Source organism: Pseudophryne corroboree, chromosome 4, assembly GCF_028390025.1.
Source record: "Pseudophryne corroboree isolate aPseCor3 chromosome 4, aPseCor3.hap2, whole genome shotgun sequence".
Classification (NCBI taxonomy): Eukaryota; Metazoa; Chordata; class Amphibia; order Anura; family Myobatrachidae; genus Pseudophryne; species Pseudophryne corroboree.
In genome coordinates, this window is record NC_086447.1 from 342,478,911 (window position 1) to 342,500,820 (window position 21,910).

The 21,910-nt window shown below is 41.6% G+C and overlaps 1 pseudogene; it reads left to right on the plus strand.

Annotated features, from left to right (window-relative positions):
* The first annotated feature begins 934 nt into the window (after positions 1-934).
* On the plus strand, positions 935-1,053 carry LOC134912682 (5S ribosomal RNA; annotated as a pseudogene).
* Positions 1,054-21,910: the final 20,857 nt, after the last annotated feature.

The following is a 21,910-nucleotide window of genomic DNA, read 5'->3' on the forward strand; positions in this document are numbered from 1 at the left end:
AGTCGATATGAATAGTTATGTACATTACCAAAGCAACCACCTCAAAAAATGGAAAAACAATATACCGTTTTCACAGTTTAACAGGATCACACGTAATTGTAAACAAAAAGAGGAACGTGACCAACAATTAGTAGTTTACACGGAGAGATTCAAGGAGAAGGGATATCCCCAACATATCTTGGACGAGGCAAACAACAAAATAAGGCATTGGAGAGGAGACAACTCCTGAGGTACAAACCCAAAGAGAACAAAGAGGACAAAGACAAGTGGTCTTTAGGAAATCCCAAAACCTCAAGGACCTTCTGGCTCCAAGCATGCTTAGAAACCGTGAAACACCAACAACAACCATGCCGAAGTGTGTGGGTTGTTTTAAGTGCAGCCGTTGCAATATTTGCAGATACCTACATCCCAATAGGAAGACGTTCCATAGTACAGGGGACAAGAAGGAATATAAAATAAAGCACTTTATAAATTGTAATGTGCCGTCAGTTATTTGTTTACTGGAATGTCCATGTAAATTAAATTATGTTGGAAAAACAAAGAGAACACTGAAACTCCGCATCCAGGAGCACGTAAGAAATATCAAAAACAAGGTACAAACACATGCGGTACCAGATACTTCCTACAGCGTCATGACTCTAACCCAGAAGAACTCTCATTTAAAGGCATTGAACTCGTAACCCTAGGCGAAAAAGGTGGTGACCTCTCTAACCTCTTATCTAGATGAGAGATGTTCTGGATTTATGAGTTAGGATCCCTTCATCTGGAAGATTGCAACGAGAGCTATGAGATAGCTCCTTTCCTTTGAACATAAGCTATGACTTTGTAACTCCATTAGATCTTCTTAGATCTTCTTCCTCTTTTTACGCTTTCCTTCTCCCCATTGTGTTCCATATTTCTGGGCACACTAGCACCTATTCCAACCCCAGATCATACTTACAGCCATTCCACACTGGATCTGCCCAAACACGTCTGATCTTGGAAGCCAAGCAGTGTTGGGCCCGGTCAGTACAGGGCCGGGAGACTACCCAGGAAGACCGGGTGCTGTAAATGAATAAAAATCGGGGTGCATACTCTTTTCCTGAACTGGATCTCAATTTACTTTCATACATGACTAAGAAATGTATGGTATATTTGCAGTATAAACGTATTTGTTGACCGTAAACCACAACTGTATAACTATATTAGATCTTTTGAGATATTCTTTCTCTTGTTAGAATTCTTTGTATGCTTTCCTTCTCCCTTTTGTGTTCCAAATTTCCGGGCACAATAGCATCCCTTCCAACCCCAGATCATACTTACAGCCATTCCACACTGGATCTGCCCAAATCCGTCTGATCTTGGAAGCCAAGCAGTGTTGGGCCGGTCAGTATAGGGCCGGGAGACTACCCAGGAAGACCGGGTGCTGTAAACTAATAATAAAAATTGGGGTGCTTTCTTTGTTTTTTAACTGGATCTGAAATTACTTTCAGATATGATTAAGAAATGTATGGTACAGTTGCAGTATAAACGCATTTTTTGTTAGGATCATAGTATCACTTATAAGCATTAATATAAAACTTATCTCTCATTTTGTAACCCATAACTAAATATGTCTGTATTCAGAAATTCTTATGGTCCCCTTAATATGATATATATATAAAAAAAATTTTTAGGGATCCTTTATTATAAATGATATATGCATAATCTGGATGTTCTTAAAACATATGGATAAATAATGGTCTCATATAACGTAAGTTAGTTTGAAGAAGCTACCTACAGCAAATCTATTCTTGATCTTAAAATATTCCTTTCTAATTTCATGTACTGCTTGAAACAAATCATGGATACAAACGTCTTTGGGAAGGTGTATACTTAAAAAGAACAAAAGTCCATTACAGTATGGCCGCCGCCGCTACGTCCTATTATAAAGTACTGTCTGTGGCCACCAGACTACCCAAAGATGGCTGCCGTAAGAGGAAACACTGTGAAGCAGTGAAAGAACTACGGGGAAAACCCGGACTGTGACTGCTGGAGCCGGCGCATGTGCATTGCGGACCTCCGGACACTGGAAATGGGGCGGAAGGGACGAAAAACGTGGCCCGGACAGGAAGTCAGTGGCTGCTACTGTTTTTTACAGTTATCACTATGTATTTTAATCGTTTTATATTTTAAACATAGCGGTTCAGCTCAATACATCGTTCTGCATATTCTGACCCTTTCAAACACTAGTTTTGCTATCACAAGCATTTTATTATATTAATTACAGGAAGTGATGTAACCAATTACTTCACATTAGGCTGGGTATATATAGAGGTACTTTCCCACTCACACACCACCCCTTGATGAAGTCTGACCAGACGAAACGCGTTGGGTGACACCTGATCTACTCACCATCTTAAGTTAAGCATTTTAAAAAATATTATTCCTTATCCTGCACATACACACTTTTTTTTATGAATACTACATTGCTTCTTAGCAATTTTAGATCTTTATTTCATCACATAGATTTTTTCCAGTTTTATTCCTTTTATTGTAACTCTGTTAATTTTTAGTGCTATTATTGTAATAAAATCATGTATATTTTTTATTATATTTAAATGAGTAAGCAGTCTATCTACAGTATGTATACGTCACCAATGGTTGCTTAAAGATATCTTATCCATTTTCACCATTTAACTCTTAAACCTAGCATATACAGACCCTCCAACATGACCCACCCCACTAGGTACAAAATGCTCTGTTCCTGGACTTCCCTCTTAAGTTATGATTTCCATCACCTGTGTTGAACTAGTTAAATGATAAGAAAGCTGTTTCTTCACAGGTGATGGCAATAATAAATTAAGAGGGAAGTCCAGAAACAGCATTTTGTACCTAGTGGGGCGGGTCATGTTGGAGGGTATGCATATATACCAGTGTAAATTATATTTAAAACATAACTGACACCCTCTATATTACAGGGAGTGACATAAAGAGACTGCATACACGAACATATAGAAGTTTTCTGACATTTGTGGCAATACAGAGGACTGTGCAGTGGTGCTTTATATATATAAATAAATAAATAAATAAAAAAAAAATATATATATATATATATATATACTGTACACACACACACACACACACACACACACACACACACACACACACACACACACACACACACTGTGTCTCGGGGTCTTAGTGGGGTACCACACAAGCTTAAAGTAAGCTAGTACAGACAACAAAGTAGTATACCTGCAGACAGTATGACAGCACCATAGTATACTACCGCAATAGTGGTGCAACTTTAGGATAGGCCGGAATATAGTGCAGCCTGTGTAAATGGCCGCAAGCTACAGGCAGTGACCCAGACCTAGCAATCTAGATTGCCATCTACCCCTCTTAAAACTCTTGCTGGCACCCCTCACACCTTGTGCCCAAAGGTGAGTGCTTCTGTTGCCACTGTTATACCATTGTAGAATCAAGCAGAATAGCACATTGGTATATAATAGTATAGTCATGAGTGACAGAACTGAGTCAGGGGCAGGCAACTAACAACAATATGGTAGGAGCTGATGGCTTAAAAGTGTAACATTTAAACATCAAGGTTTGGTAGTCAAACAACATTATGGGATAAGCAAATGGTATGCGGTTAACATACCGACAGTCGGTATCCCGGCGGTCACAATACAGACGCCGGGATCCCGACGGGGGCACCATATCGCCACCGGTATACCGGTGAGGTAGGTGATTCCCCCTCTATTTGTGTCCACGACATCCATAGAGGGAGAATAGAACCTGTGGCGAGCGAAGCTCGCCTTTGAGCCTGTAGCAAGCCCACAAGGGGATAGTCTCGCTCGCCCCCTGCAAGTATTCCACCGCACGCGATGCCGATGTCAGCATAATGACATTCGGCATCCCGAGCGGCGGTAAATTATACAGAACCCAGGCAAATGACAGATAGTGAAATCACTAACAAACCTGTCAGCATTGTCAATCAAGCTGGGTTAATTTAGTAAGCAGCATATTATAGAGAACAGACAGGAGGCTGTATGAGGGCCACTGATCCCATTATAAACATACTGTATGTACACAATCACTAATCCTTATTTAGAGATCAGTCACAGCACTGACAGACATAGATCTGAAGCTGGGAATGACCTCCTGATACTCTGCGGTGTAGTAAAGTCCTGAAACTATTGTTTTTCCTATCAGTAACATGCAGAATACTCTACACCCCATGAACAAACTACTGTTTACATTCTACATTATTATTATTACATGAACTTTATGGCATATGATATATAGGTTTCCACAAGAGGGAGATACAGTACCTCTCTCTAACATTAGAATGACATATTTTCATTACAAATTTTATGGCACAAAAATGAAATACGTTTATGTTAGGTTGAAGACTATTATGCCAATGGTTGTAATTTCCTTTCATTTCATATCCTTTTTATAGCATTCACCTTGATATATAGAAGTTGATTGGGGATTTCAGCTCTAACCAAATGGTGTTTTGTGAATGCAGGATCACACTAGTGTTGTGGCTATCCAATGAGGTGCTGGATTACTTAAGTACGTTGAATACTTCCCTGACGGGATACGGTCATTAGGTCGACCACACTTAGGACGACAGTCATGAGGTCGAACACTATTGGTCAACATGCATTAAGTCGACATGGTCACTAGGTCAACATGGCCATTAGGTCGACGTGGTCATTAGGTCGACATGAACAAGGTTGACATGGAAAAGGGTCGACATGAGTTTTTCAAGTTTTTTTTTCCATTTTTTAAAACTTTTTCATACTTTATGATCCGCGTGTACTACGATTGGGAAGAGTAACCTGTGCAGAGCGCAGCGAGGCACCTTGCTCGAAGCATGGCAAGCGAAGCGAGCCATGTGAGGGGACACTGTGCACTAATTGGGGTTCCCCATCACTTTACAAAGAGAACGACACCAAAAAAAGTAAAAAACTCATGTCGACCTTTTTCCATTTTGACCTTGTTCATATCGACCTAATGACCATGTCGACCCAGTGACCATGTCGACCTTATGACTGTCGACCTAAGTGTGGTCGATCTAATGACCCATGCCCACACTGACAGCTCTCTCTAATGTTAAAATCAATTCTCTGGAGTTTCACGTCAGTAATTGGTGTGACACTTGGTCACTTGGCGGTGCGATGGGAAGGTTAAATAATTATTAAAATTTATGTAATAGCTTTCTATATGGCTCTTACACACATATATACACACTGTATATATACTGCAGACAGCTGCCTAATGCTTACTATTACATTTCTCTTGACATTTTGAAGTTCCTTCACACAGGTGGAAGATGCACAGTATGGTGGCCAATCCCGGGATTGGCATCAGTGGGATCCCGGGATTTAGGGCCAAAAATGTCCGGGATTGGCCTCCCTAATGCACAGTATCACTGTTTTTTTTTTAGAATTTTTACTGTACAGTAAAGGATTCCAAAAAGAGAACTTTCATATACAAAGATTTTTTTTTCTAAACAAATAGAGAAATATGGTAGTAGTGGAGAACTTAAGAAAGATAAGATATATAAGGAGGGCTCATGTTTTCATGAACAGAAATTTACCAAAGTACAGTATGTAAATCCAATGGGAACATAGGACAATGATACCATGAAACAAGACAAAGCAGAACATGAATAAGAAAACAACAAAAGGGGAAAAGGATTTATGCAAAAGTGACAAAAGGAAGGTGTATTGTGGTCAGGAAAGGGGAAAATAACTAAGCTTGGAACGTACTTAAAAGTAAACATAGAAAAATATCACAAATATACAGGGGCGCTTTAAGAGAGGAGGAGGCCCGTGTGCTGCCTCCTCTGTTCAGGCCCCCTCCTCTCTGTTGTCAGCGCTGGAGAGTCTGAGCTCTAGTGGGCTCAGACTCCACTGCGCATGTGCAGATCACCGGGCAAATGGGCGCTGCACCATTTTCAAGGTGAATCCACAGCGCTGCTGACACCGGTACAGGACTCCGGAGTGATAAGTATTTTCAAAATGGGTGCAGCGTGTGCGGTGGGGGCCCCCTCTGGACTCAGAGGCCTGTGTGCACTGCACGCATTGGACCATTTCTAGATACGCCAGTGCAAATATATACATATCAAGGGGTATATGCAATTGCGGTCGAATTCCCGAAAATGTCGAAAAACGGGACATTTTCGCCAAAAAAAAAAATTCGACAATGCAATTCAGTACTTTTCATCAAAAAAACGGACTTTCCAAATCCGACTTTTTGAAATTCGACATTTGTCAAATTCGACGATTTCTGCAATGGTACAAATGCGGCAATTCGACAAAAGTATATTCAATTGAAGATTGTAAATTCGACAACAGTGCTTTTAGACAGTAAATTCGTCATTTTCAATCCGCCACACTTTGCTGGCGGAATCTAATAAAAAAATTTAAAAACATGTTTTTTTTGGTTTTTTTTTTATTGGTAATAGCATATCTATTTATATTAGAAGGGATTAGGTACTTGGTTTGTCTATTTTGGAGGCACAAGTATTATTTATATATTTTTAAAAATATATATATATATATTTTTAATGGAATGGTAAAAATCTGAAAAAAAATGCGTGGGGTCCCCCCTCCTAAGCATAACCAGCCTCGGGCTCTTTGAGCCGGTCCTGGTTGCCAAAATACGGGGAAAAAAATGACAGGGGATCCCCCGTATTTTAACAACCAGCACCGGGCTCTGCGCCTTGTCCTGGTGCAAAAAATATGGGGGACAAAAAGAGTAGGGGTCCCCCGTATTTTTTGGACCAGCACCGGGCTCCATTTGCTGGACAGATAATGCCACAGCCGGGGGTTACTTTTATACAGCGCCCTGCGGCCGTGGCATTAAATATCCAACTAGTCACCCCTGGCCGGGGTACCCTGGAGGAGTGGGGACCCCTTCAATCATGTCGGCATGTATGAAATAAACTTTTACTTTCACGGTGTGTGTCTCCTGTTTTTATTTGGGTATTTTTTTTCCAGTAGAACTACAGGTACCAGCGGGCCCGTTTTTCCACCCGCATGCTGGTACTTGTGGTTCTCCAAGTACCAGCTTGCGGGGGAGGCTTGCTGGGACTTGTAGTTCTTCTGGAAAAAAACAATATTCTTTAATTTTACTCAAGGCTATCAGCCCCCCATCCGCAGCCCTTGGATGGGGGGACAGCCTCGGGCTTCACCCCTGGCCCTTGGGTGGCTGGGGGGGACCCCTTGATTGAAGGGGTCCCCACTCCTCCAGGGTACCCCGGCCAGGGGTGACTAGTTGGGTATTTAATGCCACGGCCACAGGGTGCTGTATAAAAGTAACCCTCGGCTGTGGCATTATCTGTCCAGCAAGTGGAGCCCGGTGCTGGTCAAAAAAATACGGGGGACCCCTACTCTTTTTGTCCCCCATATTTTTTGCACCAGGACCAGGCGCAGAGCCCGGTGCTGGTTGTTAAAATACGGGGATCCCCTGTCATTTCCCCCCCCCCGTATTTTGGCAACCAGGACCGGCTCAAAGAGCCCGAGGCTGGTTATGCTTAGGAGGGGGGACCCCACGCAATTCTTTTGGGGGTTTTTAACCGTTTTTTCAACATTTTTAAAAATCTAATCAATATCCGTCAAATCGGCCGTTTTTCGACAGCGGGACTGTCGAATCCGTTTTTTATTGAATATGTAGAATTCCGGCACCTACCTGCCGGAATTCGACGGTCGAATTGTGTCGAATTAAAAATCGGGCGAAAAATTGCCGCGATTCGCCGGCAATTGCATATACCCCCAAGTTGGTAAAACCAGAATGCAGGATATATAAGAAAGAAGACGAGGATATCAGGAAAGTGACCACTGTAGGGATCAGGATGTGAACTCAAATACCTTCATGATTTGTTCACTAATGGCAGGAGGCAGATAGTCTAAAGGTGTACATGGAACGATATATTAAAGGATTTTGCTATTTTTGACCAATAGGAATGACAAATCATTTAAAAACTGCCGTGTGTACGCATGACAATGATGCTGATGCGCCTACCTGCGGGTCGCTAGCGACATCCTCAGATCTTTTGTATAAGCAGAAAGATCTGGGGTTGTCGCTAGCGATGCAGTATGGCCCCACTCCCACCCCCCACCCCGTCGCTGCTGGCATTGGCAAGTGTGTATGCACTTGCCAATGCTGGCCCCGCAACTGGGTCCCATCGCTGATGATGTCACATCGTATGCACATTGTCCCGTGTATACCAACCTTCAGTAAAATTGCTAACTAAAACAATAAGAAATTCTGCACTTCTGTATCGGGACACACAAAGGTCACCTAAAATCAATAAAAATTCCTGCGCGAAGAGTTTTCATATTCTTTGTCCTCATGGTATCTTTGGCCATTAAGCACTTATTCAGTCAAAACTCCATTCTTCTCCCCAAATGGGTACCAGGGGTAATCCTCAAACATAATGGAGAGACTGATATAGTTCTTAACCTTTAGCAACCATAAAACATCTATGAGGTAATTATTTTGCATACCAAATTGATAGGTAAGAATCCCTTTTCTGATTCTGTATGAAATTTGGTCCTGGACACCCACATGACAAACTCCCAACTATCGCAGATCCAAATCCAGTGCATTGATCCAGTTAGGTAACCAGAAATTCTCCTACCACCAATGCGTTCCGACACAAGGGTAATGAGGGGGAAACCCACTTGTGTAGTATTGCTTTCCCGGCCAGTGCCACAATCACTTCCAGAATGGGTATAAGGACAGAGGAGCCAAGAACATTTCCCTAAGAGTCAAAATATGCCAAAAGGAAATGCTGCCAAATAAATTAAAGTGTTGCACTAGCTAGTTGCGTAATAAATAAATGTACAGTATTGTATAACAGAACTTGTGTATTTAGGACATTTGCCTGATTCTTTATGGAAGACATGTCTTCTCTGCACTTGGGAAGTATAAGCCCTAATGAAAAATGTAACGTAAATTCCTACAGTTTAGAATAGCAAAGGTACGTAAAAGGGTTTGGTAAGGAAGAAAGAACTTCAGGGGACTCCAGAAAAATCCTTCTGCCACGTCTCCCAGATATACATATATATGTATATGTATATTTGCAATTTGTGTGTATTTGATGCCCGTGTAAAAAAAAGGTTTCACAAAATGAGTGGTATCATCCGAGTTTTCTTTGTCCCAGTGATAGCTATCCAAGTAAATGTCCTTATCCAGCAATTACATAGACATACAGCATGTAATAAAGACTGCAAGGAATCAGTGCAGACAGTATTATCTTCTAACGGTAGGACATAATAAAAGAATACTAATTATATAGATTAGGCTTTAATCTGAGACACCAATCTATAGATTGTGAAATCTGTAATTTGTTGCAATATCGGGCACGTGAAAAAAAATGTGCCATTTCTTTTTTTTCTTAGTTTGAGTCCATAAATAGTATTTATTATTTTTGTTGGTAATTTATAACCTATGTTACTTGGTAATCTGTAACAGAGATCCTATTTCATTTGTTGTTTTTCTCTGTGTTTTTCTAACTTTTTTATGAATTTGGTAACAAATTGACAGTGAATTATATACACCCAATCAGCAACACCATGAGCAAAAGTCATCCTACCTCCATCCACTGCTATAATACATAACAATTTCACCTATAATGTAAACATAACAACCTGAAAATAAACAATAGAACAGTGATAAGTCTGTCTGTGGTGGCTACGTTATCAAGTCTTGCAACCTAAGACTGGACTTAGATATCCTCTGAGATCCGCTCAGAAAGACCGGAGTTGATTGAGATATACTGTACTCTCATTGTTCTCGTTGTCAGAGTTTGATGAATTAGGTGAGTATTCCCAATAATTGGCTGCAGAAATATTTGACACATCTGCATTGGAGGTGTATATTAGTTTCTTGATGGGGTTGACACCACTGCTGAGTGTGTTGTGAGCACGTGGTCAGGCACATGGATTATTACTGTACTGGGTCTGCATGGGCAGTCTGGCATTGGATGATAGTAGGTGCCATTAATCTACACCAAATGCTCATGTCACAGGACTTTCTACACCAGTGGCCACTGTACTCACTCGGTGATCAGGTACCCTACCCAACTACTCATGTCAGTTACATTTCTATACCTGTGTCCTCTGTACTTCCATTGTGATGACCTGATTAAATTATACTACTGTATTGGTATAAGGTTGGATGCCTCTGTTTTCAAATAAGCAAACAGTTGTTCAGCTAATGCCTTAGATATATGGTTTTCAGTCGCGTAGCACAATTTATAGCACCATTGCTAAAATAAAAGGTTTAATCTACATTTATGTGTCACACACTTTTACATTAAATATAGCCAAAATCAACATTGAAAGCTAAAGTGGAAACACAAGATTCACATGATGGTTCTTTCATCAGTAAAAAGATCTATGGAATTAAATGTTCATAATACACCTGAAGGAAATACCAGATTGCAAAACCAGTATGCTGGTGGTCACGGAAGAGAAACATATCAAATAAAAACCAAACACTGTACTCTAATTTCACATGTAAAATAAAAGATTATATTATACTGCATAGTGTTACACTGTGACAATATGTTGTGGCCTTTTGATGTGCTGATATATCTACTCTACTGTATATCATTTTAACATACATTTGTAATGAATACATTCAAATCATACACGGTTGAGTCACATTATTATGACCACCAGCTAATAGCCAGAGTAACTGCCATGTGCAGCACGGACAGCAGCTAGACGGGCTGAACTGTCATTTTAGACACACGTCTGGTAGCCCGCAGGAGCATGTCGGTTGGCTCTCATGCACCTTAGTAGCCGACGTTTACCTCTTACATCAATGACACATGGTGTTCCGCAGTTTCTATGTCAGTTATTCGCAATAGTGCCATTTGTCCAATGATGATACACCTTCACCACAGCAGTACATGAACTGTACCCAAACTGCGCTGTTTCAGAAATACTGCAACCCTTAGTCCTAAAGCCAATAATCATCCCTTTTTGCAACTCGGATAAATTGCCCCTTTTACCTATGACAGCAACGAGTGATATATGTGCACAGGGTCTATTGTACACCTTATGTACCCCCAAGCCAGCACACGACACTTGACGTACTTCATGGGCTACGTGCTGCCAATGTCAAATGTAGCATGGTCATAATAATGAGGCTCGACCGTGTAAGTTTTAAGAAAACTGTAATTATATGATGCATCCTGTAGTGTATACGATGATGTAATATATCGTTATTACCGCGTCACCCTGTCATTAAGGTGTGTGGACATATGTCCATTTGTTAAGCATACATATAAGCATTTCCATACTGTGCATGGAAGCATCTTCAGATATACTTCTTATAATTTACTCTTACAGAACAGTTGGTGATATGATGATGATGATGACGATGACACCACCAGTAGCCTTATCTGACTAGCTGCTTGTGTATTAATCTTTCCTTCTGATGATGCTTATTCACTAGCACTGTGGCTATATTACCTTAAGTTGGAGTCATCCTTATGGACCTATTCTTTGTAACTTCCATTTCATGTAGAAATATTGCTTTGTTTAGGCCGTTGTATCTTGAGAATCTCTGACATGATAGAAAATGTTGTTGTAGCTAGTAAGATGAGTAGGAAAAGGTAGCAATACTTGCAGGCTTAGCAATGTAACCAGAGAGCACAAAGTTATTGTATTCCGTATTACTATAACAATAAAAAATGTATATACAGTATATCCAGTACTTAAGTGAATGAAAACTTAAACTGCAAATAGTGGTCTGAAATAACGTATTTGTGATATGAAAGCTATGAATAAACAGTTCCTCATTCACCGCAAAGGGAGTGCTAATAGTTATATTGGATCTGTTCAATAATTTATCACAGTCTTAAAACCTGCCTAAGACAATCATTTTTTCATTTTTTACTGGCTCATAGGTGTGAGTAGCGCCATGCATATGCAGTTTATTAAAAAATACTTCAAAGCTTTGTTATCAGGTGGTGTTGAAATGAGCATCAACTGCTGACTCTGGATTTATTACATGTCTCTAATTCAATAGTTCTGGACACTTTACATGATGGTACAGACTGCACGAGTCAGTCTATCCATGGCTAACTGAGGGGTCTATTCAAGAAGTTGTGTTAAACAGGGCTTTTCTCTGCTTTGTGCTATTCACTGGGCAGGTTACCATGGAGAAGTATCTGACATCTCCAGCATGCCACCCCCCCCCCCCCCCCACCTACCCTCCGCTTCCCCACCGCTCCGTGCCTCAATCGCATCACCATACAAAAATATGTGTTCAGGTTCGCCGTATAATGATAGCATTATTTGAACATCAGTGCAGAAACGGCAGGGAAGCTCAATGCTCCGCAGAGGACCGTAGGGGAAGACTGCATCGTTGGAGCCCTGGATACTGGATCGTTTCACCGGAAAGGTAAGTTTACAGTGTACATGAATTGCTACTTAACAAAGCTATATATAGCATCAAACTGATGGGATATATAGTGAAAAGTAACAATTATTTTTTTGTGTTCTACATGAATAGACCCAGAATCTGCCAAATAGAGGCTGTCTCGTCTTGAGATACGTGAACTCTACATATGGTCGAATATACAGATTTTGTCTGTGTTTTGGAGCAATATAAGCCTGATTTACATATCTCTCAATTAGGCCCACGATGTTCTAAATAGAAACAGCAATAGCTGAAAATGATTGCTGTCAAACAACCTCCCTTGGTGACATTTGCATTTGTCAGCCTCCATACAGAGAACAATGTCCCAAGGAAAGGAGTTTCAAGCTTCATTCTAAAATTTGCAATCAAAATTATTAACAAATTGAATTTGGTAAGACTTGCACATTTCTACACATGGTGGAGCAGTGTAGTAATGGGAGAAAGCTATCATGGCTCACCAATAGCAGTCAAGAGTACCAAAATACCTAATTGAAATAGAACAAGTAGCTACAGTATACAGTGTCAAGAACATCTAGCATTTGCCTTTCTGTACAAAAAACATTTCATGAATATTGTAGACATGTACAGATACATTCATTAGTCTTATTCACTAGGAAGACAAAAACGTATATTGTGTTAGGATAACTGTTTCAGCATGACATGACTCACATAGGCTGTAAATATTTAACATGTACAAAACTGAGATCCTACGCAATAAATATTTAGAGAATAATTAGAGCTGGACAAAGTTTGGAAGTTCACAAATATACAATAAAAGTTTCCATAATTTATCAAAAACTCCAGACTTGCAGAATGTTTGTATAGCAATGAAGATGATATCTTGAGTAACTAATAAAGAATTGTTTTTTTACAACCCTCAGAATGTGGTGATCCGTTCATCTAGCAAATAAATGAATGCACAGTATTGTGTTTATTTCTCCACAACTTTCAGGATATCAAATGAAATGATTACCATCCAGAGAGCTAGAGATAATTCTAAATTACTGATCCAAGTCTCCAGAGGAACATATGGAGCAGAAACAGGATGACGAAAAGAACCTTCAAGTCTTCAATATCTAAGCAATATGTACTTGATGTTCACATTGAAACACATTGTTTGCCAGTTCTATAAAATCATTTCCCTTTCTGTTCACTTTTACAAACAAAACGTAAGTGAATGAAGACTGTGTGGCATTCTAAGAAAGGTCTCATTTTCAGAGTGACTTCATACAATGAGGTAATCATCAAGGTGGTAATCCCAAGTAATTAAGAATCACTTCCTGAGCTGCCAGAATGTTTTATTACCATTATTTTATAATCATTCTATAATTATTATGAAAGGATATGAAAATAAAATAGCTTTGATTAGAAAGACAAAGGGACCATTATGGATACATGGTAATTGTAGTTCATGACTGAAATGTAAATATCACCATGGGTTATAGTGTATGATCAGAGTTAAATATAATTTGTAAATGTCAGCAAATTTTCTAGTCTCCAGGAGTATCAGCTCTTTCTGTTACCATCTCAATAAAAATAAACATTTCAGAATAAAAGTACATGGGAAAAAAAGACTTACTGTAGAAGCACAGTCCACACAAACAATTTGAATTCAATAATAAAATGTATATCACCCCCTAGCTTAAAGTAACAAATGTCAATAGGAGTCATCAACCAAAGTGCAAAATAGAGGACATCCACTGCTTTTATGTATTGTGCAATATGTGTATACTTGTATACTTGTGTATACTTGTGCACAATAACATTGCACTTTTGGGTACTGTTATCGCATTGTATGGATATGACTTTATTTGTGGAATTACAGGTTTGGTTGAACTTGTTGATCTTTCTCCAAAAACTTTATTTCTTTCACTCTCACTTTTAAATTAAACAGAAGAATGATGGGAAATCAATGCTTTCTTAAATACATGTACCAGTTTTCTGTGTCCTTATCATATGGATATTTCTGCATATAAAAATCAAATGTGCCTTTGTGGCACAAAAGCCTTCTTAGTAAATGTATTACTTATTTACTGAGTAATTTATATAGCTACCACATGTTGCGCAGTGATTTACATGGAATTTTTCAGTCAGTCAGATCAGTTCCTGCTCCAGTGGTACTTACAATCTATATTCCCTACCACATGTACACAATTAAGTTACCAGTATGTTTTTGGATTGTAGTAGTAAACTGGAGTACCCAGAGGAAACCCAAGTGCCACCTTCCAGGGCACAGGGCACTGGGGGTGTCACTGTTGCAATATCAAGGCACCAGCATTTGGCTTGCAGGGTGCCTGGAATGGGATGATTTAGCTAGTGGTACTGCTGCAGAGCTGTAACTCACAGAGCACAATCCCTGCAGCCTGTAAAGCCACCCAATCCAAAACTGTTAGTACTGTACTATAATAGAACAGGTGCATATAATGGCTGAATAAACATCCACAATGCACTTTAGATAAAAATCTGTTTTGTTTTATTACTATAATAGTTATAGAATCAAGCAATCGATTGTAGGGGTGGCCATTGGTGGGTTAATCATCGATGGTCACCATCTATAGCACCAACGGTGGTCAACCTCGAAGGTATAAAACCATTCACAGTTTAACCATCCATGGTTTCAACCACCAACGGTCATCCCTCTGCTATAGATTAGTAAACTGCTGACCAATTAGAGCCTGGGGATGTGGTTTGCGCATCTGTTAGGGGCAGAGCTAAACTCCATACCCAGCATTAAGCAGGGGCGAGGGGGGAGAAACAACCATTGTGGTGTCTCTACCATCGATGACTGAGAACCATTGGTTCTACGTAAACTATTTTACATCGGTCATCAGCCATCGATGATCGATGGCCATCCCTAATCGAATGCAACAATTCAGATAATATAAAATATGAATAGCATGTAAAAAGTTTTTACATATTTTAATAATACTGTTAGTAATCAAGTGTTTTTGTAATACAATTAAATTTGACAAAGGTGCCATCTATGTCTTCAGTTTGCTTTTCTTCTATATAACAAACAGAAGGTTTATAATCTGTAATAACTATTGGATGCCATTGGTCCCTTTATGTGATACTAAAGGTGAATGAGATCACATTTGAATTACATTGGTAAATATAATGTATTTTGGGGGGCCATTTTGTCAAAATTAATTTTCTTATACAAACACTGGGTACTAACAATATTATTAAAATATGTCAAAACTTTTATAAGCTAGTCATGTTTTATAGTGTCTGAATTGTTACAATCGATTGCTTTATTTTATAACTATTAAAGTAATAAAACAAAACATATTTTTATCTAAAGTGGAATGTGGATGTTCATTCAGCCATTATATGCACCTGTTCTGTTATAGCACAGTACTAAAAGTTTTGGTTTGTGTGCAGTGTGAAATTGGCTTTCCTTAATTGGGCAGCATTTTTTACTTAGTAGATGTATATTCACAGACACACCTGGCTGATTGTATAACGTTTTATAATTTATATTTTATATGTGGAAATGCAATAAGCACCTAAATAGATAAGACATTTCTGGCTGTAGAGCCACCCGGCACGTCCTAAGGGTTTAACTTTCCACTGCTGGTGTCCCCCCAGAATGACATCATGTTTGGGTAGTGGGGCCTGCCCATGATGGCACCAAGTGATTCCCCAGTGCTGACCTACGCAAACATTGGGGGGACATACAAACTCTACACAGCTAGGGCCTTCTTGGGAATTAGATCCAGAATGTCAGTGCTATGAGGCAGCAAGCTAATAATTATACCACCATGCTACCGCAATGATTCTTGATTTCCAGTACTTCCTGAGCACTGATAACAATAAAGGATTTTCTGTAGATAACAGGTACCTGTATGCATTGGAAAGCCTCAAGGACCATATTTAATTGAAACACAGCTTTCCCTATCAAAAAATGTTGCAATCCTGACACACAGATAGAAATGCTTACCATAAAAACAGATTTAACTGAGCAAAATGAGAGCACAATGTCACAAAACATACAGTATGCTTCATTTTTACATATTCGGAAATTAACTGCATTGTGTTCAGCCCAAACATAAAAAAATATTTTGAATATTTTACCTGAAATTTGTTTAATTTTATATAGTGCTATAGCTTCACTCAGGATTTCCTGACTACTGAGTCCCCACGAGCAGTTTATTGATTACTGTATTGGCAAATTTAATTAAACTGTTGGAGAAGTAGAAATGAATTACAGTTTGGACTATTCATATTAATTAAGGCTAACATCTGACTGGTATTAGAAGTTATAAAATAAGCTTTTATAAGTATCTACAGTACATACAGAGCCGTAACTTTTGATGTCCGGTGCCAGAAAGAGAATTGGTGCCCCCCATATATAAAATAGGGACAGTGTGTGCCAAAGGCGCACGCCAAAAATATAGGGGCGCCACAGAAAGTACCAATTCACATTACACCGCACAGTAGTGTCTGTTATTCAAATTACACCACACAGTAGTACCACTTATACACTTTACACCACACAGTAGTACCCCATATACACATGCCATGGTAGAGCCCCTTATGCACATTACGCCAGCTAGTGCTTCTTATACACATTACAACAGCTAAAGCACCTCATACACATTACACCAGCCAAAGTCCCTTATACAACATGCGGTCAAGATGCCGGCTGTCAGAATCCCGGCAGTTGGAATGTCAATGCCAGAATCCCGATAGCCATTAGAATGTCGACACTAGAATCCAAACTAGGTCAAGAGACCGACACCGGAATCCCGACAGCTGGCATCCCCGCCATAAGTATTCCAGGTGGGGGTGAGGTTAGGCTGCCAGGGGAGGGGAAGGTCAGAATTAGGCTGCGGGGATGGGGGTTAGGTTTTGGCAGCACCAAGGGAAGGTTAGGGTCAGGCACTAAGGGGGGGGGGGGGTTAGGCTTTGGAAAGGGAGGGTTAGGGTGTAGGAGCCCCTTATACACAGTATGCAAGGTAGAGCTCCTTATTCACATTACATCAGGTAGAGCCCCTTATACACATGCCAGCAAGAGCCCCTTATACACATTACGCCATCTAGAGCCTCTTATACACATTATGCTAGCTAGAGCCCCTTATATGGGATGGGGTTAAGATGCTGGCTGTCGGATCCCAGAAGTTGAAATGCAGATGCTGGAATCCCGACAGCTGTCAGAATGCCAATGCCAGAATCTCAACAGCTGGCATCATGACTGTAAGTATAGCAGATAAGTTAGGGCTGGGGGGGTTAGGTTTAGGTGCCACCTGGGAGGTTTAGGCTGTGAGGGGGATAGGCACCACTTAGGTTTAGCCACTAAGGGGGAGGGTTAGGCTGAGTGGAAGGGTGGGTTAGGTTTAGACAGCACTGGGGGGGATTAGGGTCCGGCACAAAAGGGGAATGTTAGGGGTAGGTTGCATAATGGGAGGGGTAGGGGAGAAGAGGGAACAGTCTTACCTCCCCCTGTTGGGATTTGCACTATCGGGATGCCAGTATCGGTATTCTGACCGCCGGTATCCTGTCAGCCGGGATATACTGAATCCCCTTATACACATTATGCCAGCTAGAGCCCATTATACACATTATGCCAGGTAGAGCCTATTATTCACTTTATTCCAGCTAGAGCCCCTTATAAACATTAAACCAGGTAGAGCCCCTTATACACATTATGACAGCTAGAGCCCATTATACACATTACACTAGGTAGAGCCTCTTATTCACATTATGCCAGCTAAAGCCACTTATACAAATTACACCAGCTAGAGCCCCTTATACACTTTATTCCAGCTAGAGCCCCTTATACACATTACACCAGGTAGAGCCCCTTATGCACATTATGCCAGCTAGAGCACCTTATACACATTATGCCAGGTAGAACCCCTACAGAAAGTGAGAGGTGTGTGTGTGTGTATTCCCCTGCAACCCCTACACGGAGCATCTTTGTTGCACTTACATGATTTGTTCCAGTATCCAGAAGGGAAGTGGTTAAAATACCGCTAGTCATGATGCTAGCGGTCACAATGCTGACGCCAGAATCCCGATTAGTGATGAAATGCCACCGCAGGAATAACAGCTAGGTAGGTGATTCTCCCTCTATGGGTGTCCATGACACCCATAGAGGGAGAATATAACCTGTGGCAAGCACAGCAAACCACTGTGCCCACAAGGTGGCCGGGATGCCGCTGTCAGCATACTGACGGCCGGCATCGCGACCGCCGGTTATTCATACTGAACCCATCTGGAAAACCAGCAGGGGAAGATGAGGGGAGGTGGAGCACACGGAGGGCACACTTGCACATGCTACCTGCTGTATTGTACAGATTCCATCACTGCAGCTGTCAGCCAGCACTAATCGGGATGAATGCAGACGCCACCCTAGTTACAGCCCTGTGGGGGATACTTCACCCCCCCAAAACTCCCTCACTGTCTCTAAATTTATAGCTTTGCCTGCCAATAAATAAGACCCAAACCCCCTCCCTATGCCTCTTTTTCATTTTCTTTAATTTGTAACCTAACCTTCCTTAATAATTGTACTCCCTGAATCTTACCACTACACTTCTTATAAAATATTGTTTAAGATAAAATTACATCTATTCTTATCCGCTCACCCCTACCAATCTCTCTCCCAATCTCTGTGAGTGAGGGCAGGGTGGAGGTACAGTCACCAGAGCTGTTGTGACAGTCCATTCCACAGACCCACATTAGTCCAAGTCCACTCTGGTACCACTGCTGCTGCCTGCTGAGCTCATTTACTGGAGGACTGCCCGCTGCTCCCATCTACTCACCCAAATGCTGCAGCTACTCTCGGCGCAGGGCACTGTGGGATGGGGAAGACGTGATGATGTTGCGCCAGAGATGGGGTAAGCTGGGAGGGGGCGGAGCATGTGGGGGGAAGCTGCAATGCTGGCCACTGTCTAGTGTGTAGTGGTGTGCTTGGTAGAGAAGGAGCTAAGCGCACCACTACATATATGACAGCGGGCAGTGCTGCAGCTAGAGGCAGCAGTGAGTGGCACTGTGGGTGCTGCCATAATTATGTGCACGCTGAGCATATGCACTGCATGCCAGGCAACGATGGCACACACCAAGTTATGCCCTGTCTACATAGTATTCGCAAGTTTTGTTTCATTAACATTGATATGTGAAAAGGAATTATGACTATTGCAAGGTGATGTATTGCAATTTACAGAACAAGTGCTACTAGACAGTTTTCCAAAGGAAGTGGCACTATGAAGTTGCTCATACAGACAGGATAAGAATGAGAACTGGGAAACGGTTAACATTCCGCCGCATGGGATCCCGGCGATCACAATGCCTACGCCGAAATCCCACAAAGCAGTACAATGCCGGCCCCCGGAATACCAGCGTGGTAGGTAAATATAACCTGTGGCAAGCGAAGCAAGTCACCGTGCCCGCAGCGTGGCAAGCGCAACAAGCCTTCAAGGGGCTTATTAGCGCTCACCCCAATCCGATATACTGGTGGCCGGGATGTCGCTGTTGGTATATTGATGTGTGCGCTGTTTTGTGCATACGCAGTAGGAAGATTACTGGGAAAATGGCCACCGTGCCATTTTTCCAGAGATCCGCGCATGCACTCTAGACTCTGGAACAGCGCTAGGGTACCCTAGGGACATTAGTGCCCAGAGTCACAGTGTTGCCGCCGGCTAGAGAGGAGGGGTCTCTGATGGAGCCTGCACACGGGCCTCCTCCTCTCTAGATACTCCTCTGTATTATTCAGTCTTGTTTTATTACAGTGTTGGTGTACTGGTGTATAAACTACCACTTCACAGGCCAGTTTCTCTCACTATGCACATGGTTGTGTCTATGTTCCCTTCGTGATCAGGGCCAGGAAGTGACAGCATGAGAGGGCAGTAGATAACTTCCGCCCTTACAGCACCTAAATATTTTATCCATTCTCCGTTCGTCTGAGGTTATTTTGCTTTATCTCTGCGACATTGTACCCTCGCAGGCTCGCTTCACTTGCCACGCTTCGGGCACCGTGCCTTGCTCCGCTTCGCTCGCCACAGGTTACTATTCCCAATAGTTTGTGACATGGACCCAGGGCATAGTTACCGACATTCTGGCTGCTCTCTGCGGGAGAGAGCAGCCAGGTCGGCTCAGAGGGCGGGCAGGGGAGGCTGTGACAAAGAGGAGGGGGTGGGCCGGAGGTGGGACGGGGGCGGAGCAAGGGTGGGTGGGGCGGAGCAAGGGCGGGGTCACGATGACGCCTCCTTTAAGCCACGCCCCCGCTCTGTAATGCCGCGATCACACTGCAGGGGGCGTGGCTATGATGACGCGATTCTGCAAGAATCGCGTCATCGACTGCCCGGACCGCCCACTTTACACACTAAGTGGGCGGACGGGCAGGGGGGACCCCGCAAAATGGGAGACTTGCCTGCTCTTCCGTGGGGCCAGGAGGGTCACCCGATTTTCGGGAGCCTCCCGGCCATTCCGGGAGAGTAGGCAAGTATGACCCAGGGGCTTATGGAAAAGGTCCGCTCCAGGATAGATGCTACCCTAATCACGTGTAAGATGTTTTTGCCAGATCTTGATAATCTGTTTTATTAGTTATAACGTTTCTATAATGAATAAATAGTTGCACAAATTTTGCTAAGCAAATCATCAGCTCTTCCCCAACTTATACCTATATCTGCTTAGAGCGAGCTGTAAATAAGTATTTGCAGACCGCAGCCACTGGGGAAATGTAAATTAACCCCCCTCAGCCCCACATTGTGTACCTGGTGGCTGCACCATTGGGAAAATGAAAGTGACGATATTCACTATTTTCCCAATGTTCCGATGGTGACACTTCAATGTTCCGATGTTTGGGGAAAAACTAACTTTTTTTTTACAAATATATATTTCAAAACACATATATTATTAAAAAAAATTTATAAAATCATTTTGGAATAGTTTAAATACATGTTTTTCACCTAATTCAATCATAAAAAAATCCCGACAATTTCTAAACAGTTTTGGGAAAAAAAGTTCTATTGATTTATCAAATCTTGGAGAGAGATAAAATGGAAAAGTGGTCCATATCAACCAATTAGCTTCTGTCATGTATAGGCTGTGCTAGAAAAATTACAGTAAGACGCTGATCGGTTGCTACGATCAACTCCACCTTATCTCTCTCCAAGATTTGACAACTCTCCCCCTAATGCGAGAGTGCGTGCTTCTCCAAACTGAAAGTTGTGTTGCCCCACTGATTTATTCAAGTTGCCGCAAACACCATCATCAGTATCAGCAATAGCACCAGTCCCTAACAGAAGCAGGCTTTGCTTCCCCTCAAAATGACATAGCACTTTAGGTATACACCCACTCCGCTCCCACAAGTCAGGGTGGTTCCAAACAATGGCAATGATGCTATCCGGTTCTCACCCCGATATTCCAAATTTTATGGAAAAACAGATCTGGTCCAAGTTCTGTCTGACTTAGACTATGGGGTATATTTACTAAGGTCCCGATTTTGACCGAGATGATGTTTTTTCTTCAAACTGTCATCTCAGGAATT